Source organism: Littorina saxatilis, linkage group LG16 (assembly GCF_037325665.1).
Source record: "Littorina saxatilis isolate snail1 linkage group LG16, US_GU_Lsax_2.0, whole genome shotgun sequence".
Taxonomy (NCBI): domain Eukaryota; kingdom Metazoa; phylum Mollusca; class Gastropoda; order Littorinimorpha; family Littorinidae; genus Littorina; species Littorina saxatilis.
The window spans coordinates 36,330,043-36,337,542 of record NC_090260.1 but is presented as its reverse complement, the minus strand read 5'-3'; the positions used below and the strand labels follow the sequence as shown (position 1 = coordinate 36,337,542).

The 7,500-nt window shown below is 41.6% G+C and overlaps 1 protein-coding gene and 1 long non-coding RNA gene across 2 annotated transcripts in view; one reads left to right on the top strand and one right to left on the bottom strand.

Annotated features, from left to right (window-relative positions):
- The window catches only part of LOC138950967 (LHFPL tetraspan subfamily member 2 protein-like), a 38,098-nt gene that overhangs the window by 9,390 nt on the left and 21,208 nt on the right, over nucleotides 1-7,500 (top strand). The gene's annotated exons all lie outside the window — the stretch shown is intronic.
- Nucleotides 1,954-6,470, bottom strand: LOC138950965 (uncharacterized). The gene is made up of 4 exons (XR_011450896.1): nucleotides 6,272-6,470; nucleotides 5,598-5,729; nucleotides 4,797-4,880; nucleotides 1,954-2,930 (listed from the first exon to the last, which is right to left on the bottom strand). It is a non-coding gene; the product is annotated as an uncharacterized lncRNA (long non-coding RNA).

Genomic DNA, 7,500 nt, shown 5'->3' with positions numbered 1-7,500 from the left:
AAAAACAAGCTCTGAAAATTAAAAATATAAAAATTATGATCAAAATTAAATTTTCGAAATCAATTTAAAAACACTTTCATCTTATTCCTTGTCGGTTCCTGATTCCAAAAACATATAGATATTATATGTTTGGATTGAAAACACGCTCAGAAAGTTAAAACGAAGAGAGGTACAGAAAAGCGTGCTATCCTTCTCAGCGCAACTACTACCCCGCTCTTCTTGTCAATTTCACTGCCTTTGCCATGAGCGGTGGACTGACGATGCTACGAGTATACGGTCTTGCTGAAAAATGGCATTGCGTTCAGTTTCATTCTGTGAGTTCGACAGCTAATTGACTAAATGTTGTATTTTCGCCTTACGCGACTTGTTATTTTGTTAGAGTGAGGGGAAAAACGTCTTTGCCGGCATTACAAACATCTTCTCTACATGCCAGATTTAAAAACAACTATGAAGCAGAATAAAAGCTTTTCATGTCCAACAGAGAATATTATGGCAGTTTACAGAATGGTATGTATGTAGCCTACGCGCGCGCGTGTGTGTCAGTGTGTGTGTGTGTGTGTGTTTGTGTTTGTGTGTGTTTGTGTGTGTGTGTGTGCATGTGTGTGTGTGTGGGTTGTTTCGTTCGCCCGTGACTGTTGCTGGTACGTTATTATATATTTATATAACAAGTATTCTCATAGAACACTTCATGCAGGATATCGGGGTGACAGAGAGACGCACATTTGATATTCATCAAAACTATAACAACGGGCCCAGTATTTGTGTAGACGACCGAAACACAGATGACCTCATCTGCTCCAGCGTTGCCCGGTGTGGTTCTTGATACATGACTTCTTTCAGCCGTCTTTGCATAATACATAATTATATCAGGGCTCATAGCACGCTGCCTTTAAAGGCACACACCTTCCCGTGTAAACCAACTTGTACGTCAGGATTGACCCGTCCAGGATTGAACCAAGGTTAAAGGCACACTCTTTCTCGTTGAAAGTGTTTGGCTCATGAGCTCACCGTCTCAGATCTGGCCAGGCTGAAGATGAAGAACATTTTATTTATTTACGAGGATTTATATCGCGCACGTATCTCACCACACAAGGCGACTCAAGGCGCATGTTACCTATTAATGCCGTGTGAGATGGATTTTTTTACACAATATATCACGCATTCACATCGGCCAGTAGATCGACTGCCTTTAGGCGCTGCATCCACCTTTCACGGCCTATCATTCCAGGTCACACGGGTATTTTGGTGGACATTTTTATCTACGCCTATACAATTTTGCCAGGAAAGACCCTTTTGTCAATCGTGGGATCTTTAACGTGCATACCCCAATGTAGTGTACGCTTGGCCAAACATCAACACTCTGAATGCCGTGATGAGTGGACATTTTCTGAATTCATTTCTGCACTCTAAACAAAAGTGTTCCACTCCTGAACACCCTTTCTGTAACCACTTCTGAACACCCTTTTAGTAGAACACTTTTGGAACACTTTTGGAACACAAAAAGTGTTCTATACACAAAAAAGTGTTCCAAAAGTGTTCCAAAAGTGTTCCAAAAGTGTTCACATCTGAACACTTTTAAGTGTTCACCCTGCTGTAACCACTTCTGAACACATAAAAGTGTTCAGGTCAACACTTTTAGAACACTTTTGGAACACTTTTGGAACACTTTTAGAACACTTTTAGAACACTTTTGGAACACTTTTAGAACACTTTTAGAACACTTTTGGAACACTTTTGGAACACTTTTGGAACACTTTTGGAACACTTGTAGAACACTTTTAGAACACTTTTGGAACACTTTTAGAACACTTTTGGAACACTTTCATCCTGCACTGTCATACAATTCAGAAAGACATTAAAATCAAATTTTGTGAGCAAAGAAGCATTTTTAATTGACAAAAAGAAATGTCTGCAGCAGTCGCAGAACAAACGGGTCTGGGGTAGGAATTGTTGAACACATAGGCCCTAATATACCGAGCAACAAAATTCGTCATTGTTTGATTGACAAAATCTTCATCAATTATAGAGTTAGAATTATTAAACTACAAAAGTTTAATGAAGGCATGTTTGACCTTGCTTTTGTGTGATTATTTTGATGCTGTGACTGTTTTAACACACAAGACAAGCAGGTTTATCGTAAAACACATAATGCGCGCTCGCAGCACGTGCAAGTAGAGCAGGAGAAATCTGATATGTGAGATGTGTTCACTAATGCATTAGCAACCAAAAGAGACCATGGCACGCTTGCTGCCAGTCTCACTTTTGAAACAGCCAGGATGCCAAGATTGACACCACCAAAATGCCAGGTCGATTTAAAGCTGGGGGTGATCCAGAAGCGCTGGCATGTGCTTTAAACGTGCATGTGTCAACAGTTTATCACCTTCTGCAATGTTCTGGTGACATTGGAAGCACTGCAGTTATGCAACGCGGTAGATTTTTTCGCATTACCCCAATAAGACACGATCGCAATTTCCTTCCACAACGTCTTCGACATCGATTCAATTCAGCCGCTGACAATACCAGGAACATCACTGGTAGCAACCAGTGTCCGATCAGTGGCCAGAGAACGCGATGAAGGCTGACTGAGCGAGACCTCCAAAACTTCGTTTTGTCCCGTGTGTTGAAACAATCGCAGCATCAAAATACTCACGCAACAGCTGTGTCAAACATGCCTTCATCAAAATGTTGTGGTTTGATAATTCTAACTCCATAATTGTTCCGAGATTTTGTCAATCAAACATTGCAGAATTTGTTCGCGTTTCTTTTGTTGCTCGGTATATGTTGCTATTAAATAATATGAACGGAGCTCTGGTAAACCCCATCTTGAAAGTTCACACACGAAAGTCCGATAACAAAAACACCCTTCAGAGTTGGGAGGATTCCAGGCCCTTGGTCTTTGGTTTAGTTTTCAACTCGCTGTCCGGAGCATCCTGTTCGAAATAAAAGTGAGTTTTAGAACATGATGCATTTCCAACTCTTAACAGGTTTGTGTTAAACGTTTGTACTTAATTGATAACACTGAAGTGTAAATCTTAACTAATAGTGGACTTCTTCTTGCTGTCAGCAGATCTCCAACAATCGCAGTTACAGGTAAACTTTTTTTATTCCAGAACGGGCATAGGTCACATAACAGAGAACAAATACGTCACGTCCAATTCGCTCTCACCTTCCCAACACACAATGACACTCGCATGCACGCACATGCACACACGACTGAATGTAAAAAGTAATCCCTCTTGAAGCAGGAGTCTGTCCCTGAGAACAAAAAGTAGAATTAAAATAGGTCTTTCGCAAGGATTTCATTATCGCGTGGCCACTCTGGAAAATGGCACTCTACAAATTGTTTATATAAGGTAAGCAGTAAACCGTACTGCTAATGTGGCGAGGCCTTGAGCACGCCCGTTTTCCTTAACTCGTTCTTAACCTATTTGAACCCAGGGAAAACACCTTGTCAACAATCACTGGAAGCCAAAGATCACTGTCGCAATTAATCGTGAACTCCGATGAGTTTTAGTTTAAAGAAAAGGGTGTTATATTGAATGCACCCTCTAGTAATCCGTTTGTAAAGAAACTACCTGAGTTTTGTTGGTTTGATCTAAATAATGAATTATAAGGAAATCATTTATTATGTAATGTATTCTATATTATAGAATGCATTCTATAACGTCCCGAACTGCCTTCTATGATAAAATGCATTCTATTTACACAAAATACCAAAATGCTTTTTATGATAGAATGCGTTCTTTAACGTCCTGAAATGCATTATAATTTATATGCATAATGTCCCGAAACTACAACAGGCCAGCCCCGCAAAGAAAAGCAGAACTACACACACACACACACACACACACACGCACAGAGAGAGAGAGAGAGAGAGAGAGAGAGAGAGAGAGAGAGACAGAGAGAGAGAGAGACAGAGAGAGAGACAGAGAGAGAGACAGAGAGAGAGAGAGAGACACGAGACAGAGAGAAAGAGAGAGCTGTGTGTGAGAGTGTTTGTAGATCTGCTTTCGAAGCAGGGACCATACCGAGCTGGCCTGTAGAAGTTTTGTGGCGCTTTATGGAATGCATTCTATCATAAGAATGCATTCTATCATAAGAATGCATTGTTGGACGTTATAGAATGCATTCTATAATAGAATACATTTCTGGGCAAATGACAAGTATGATTGAACAATGAATGCATTCTATATTATACAATGTTTTCTATTTTATAGAATGCATTCTATAAATATAGAATGTGTTCTATGATATGGAATGCATTCTTTAATATAAAATGCATTCTAATTTCTATCATAATTTTCTAAAATATTTCATTATTTAGATCAAACTAACCAAAACTTACAAACGGATCGCTTTTAACTCACGTGATCTCAAGCTAAACCTACGTGAACCGAAGGAAAACACCTTGTCAGCGACCATTGGAGGCCAGCGATCACTGTCAAAACCAATCATAAACTCCGATGAGAATATTTTCAAAAGAAAAGGGTGTCATATTGAATGCACCCTGCATACACTGTTAGCGGCAATGGCAGATCCAAGCGGATCAGCAGCGTGTTGTCTGTTGGCCATGCTTTGACTAAAGCTGGCCTCAGTGTTTACGGCACTACTCTACCATAACGAATGGAAATTCTGAGTAGACTAAGTCCAGGAAAACATTTTATCATTGCAGGCCTCAGCACTCACTGAACTTAAAAATATGTATATTTTGTCCACCTTTTAAGGAGAAGACTGCAAAATAAGGCAGCATTCTCAAAATGTAACTGCGCTGTATCCCACAGAAAGCTTAAACTTACATGAAGTGCATCCACAAGGTTTCGTCGCATTACTGTTAGCTCCATCTCCAGAAAGTGAACTGCCTCAGCGAAGCAGTATGGTTCCTGCACACACAAGATGCATGTTAAGAAATCAAACACTATTTTACTGAAGTTCCACATCGTAGCAACACTGACAAGTGTTCTGATTCTCATACTTTTGTTTATTGTGAAACTGTGTATCAACATTTAGATTTCTGTCAAATGTGGAAGGAGAGGGGGCTGGCTGTGTGTGTGTGTGTGTGTGAGTGAGTGTGTGTGTGTGTGTGTGTGTGTGTGTGTGTGTGTGTGTGTGTGTGTGTGTGTGTGTGTGTCCACATATGAGTTTGGCGACTGTCTGGTGTGTTTTGCACGGAGATATTAATTTTGAAACAGAGTATTTCAGCAAATAGTATAATCAATGATTCCGCAACCGCCGGCACAATTGGCCTAGTGGTAAGGCGTCCGCCCGGTGATCGGGAGGTCGTGGCTTCGAACCCCGGCCGGGTCATACCTAAAACTTTAAAATTGGCAATCTAGTGGCTGCTCCGCCTGGCGTCTGGCATTATGGGGTTAGTGCTAGGACTGGTTGGTCCGGTGTCAGAATAATGTGACTAGGTGAGACATGAAGCCTGTGCTGCGACTTCTGTCTTGTGTGTGGCGCACGTTAAATGTCAAAGCAGCACCGCCCTAATATGGCCCTTCGTAGTCGGCTGGGCGTTAAGCAAACAAACAAACAAAACTTATCAGATCAATATTTATCTGCAAAACTACACACTATATGCAAATGCAGGACATGCGTACCTTGGTAAACACGTCTGGGTTGCCGTCAGTGCCTCCTGTTCATCCTCAGTGCAATTCAGAAGAAATGTGCGCAGGTTACGCCCACATCGATTCGCCACATGGGCACATCAGCTCAAACGGCTTCCCAGTTCCCTGAAAGTGTGATAGATCTGTGAAATTAAATACAACCAAGCATGCATAGAATTATTCTAAATTGCGCACACAATCAACCTGGCCACTATTATGATGAATGTTGTTCATTAATGTATGCCGTTTTTAGCCTACCGCTTCACTTTATCTAGCGTGCAGATCGTACATCTATGATCTAACCAAAGGAAGAAGAAGAATCCGAAAATCTGCAAATGTGTTGCTCTGACCACAGGCGGAAAGTATCGTTCACTGGACCACCATTATAATTATAAGGAACCCCTGGACATACAAGTATAACAATAACACAAAACCAAGCACATCAACCAGAATAAAAAATCAACATCAAATTGAAATAGAGTTTATTTACCAACGCAGAACTAATGTAAAAGGTCCACTGGCACTGATCAGCTGAAACCGTTGCGACAGCAAAATTAGAGAAATTGTCTTCAAACGTCCACAGATACAAGTAACAGGAACATGTTACAACAAAAATACGAGTGACTAAGCTTAGATGAATTAATACAAAATCTCAGCAAGCAACTTACAGATAACAATCGGAAATCCTGAGCCAAATCAACGCAGCGACAACGCAGACAGGTCCACAGATCTAAAAGTGTCAACGTTCTTTTTTGGTCCAGCTGAAGCATGATGGGACAATTAGTAACATTATTAAATTGTAAAAATAAAAATGCTAATACTTACCGCTTATTAGATGTCTCAGATGAAATAAATGTTTGATGAAAAAATATAAGCACAACACGATTAAAAACAAAAACAAAAAAACGTCCCGCAGCGGTCCAGGGGGTATAAACATTATACTCTAAGCGACGCTTAATCCCGACGAGTCTCCGTAGCTCAATCGGTAGAGCGCTGACATGGCAAGGCGGAGATCTCGGGTTCGAATCTGCTCATGGCCCAAATATTTTTAATGTATTATTTTATTCGGATCATGACTAAAAGACGAAGTGGAACACTTGTGGAACACTTGTTGAACACGTGTGTTCACCTGGTGTTCCACTGTGCAAAAAAGTGTTTACCATGTGTTCCAAAAGTGTTCAGGTAGCAGAAGATGCTTCAGGATAACACATTGAGAACACTTTCTGTGTTCCAAAAGTGTAAAAATGTGTTCACCCTAACACTTTAAGTGTTCACCCTAAACACTTTCAGTGTTCTCAAAGTGTTATAAAATTTAGAGTGTGAAAAAGCCACCGGTTGTACAAACACAATTATCATATACATTTAACAATCTTACTGTGCATAGAGAGCGCCCGGATGTTCCTTGCTGGTCTGTAACCAGGGGAGAGATGGTCAGGGACATCACATGTAAAAGCATAGCCAGGTCTGAAACGGTGAGCCAAACGGTGAGCCAAACGGTGAGCCAAACGGTGAGCCAAATGGTGAGCCAAACGGTGAGCCAAACTGTGAGCCAAACGGTCAACCAAACGGTGAGCCAAACGGTGAGCCAAACGGTGAGCGGTGAGCCAAACGGTGAGCCAAACGGTGAGCCAAACGGTGAGCCAAACTGTGAGCCAAACGGTGAGCCAAACTGTGAGCCAAACTGTGAGCCAAACGGTGAGCCAAACTGTGAGCCAGACGGTGAGCCAGACGGTGAGCCAAACGGTGAGCCAAACGGTGAGCCAAACTGTGAGCCAAACTGTGAGCCAAACGGTGAGCCAAACGGTGAGCCAAACGGTGAGCCAAACGGTGAGCCAGACGGTGAGCCAAACGGTGAGCCAAACGGTGAGCGGTGAGCCAAACGGTGAGCCAAACGGTG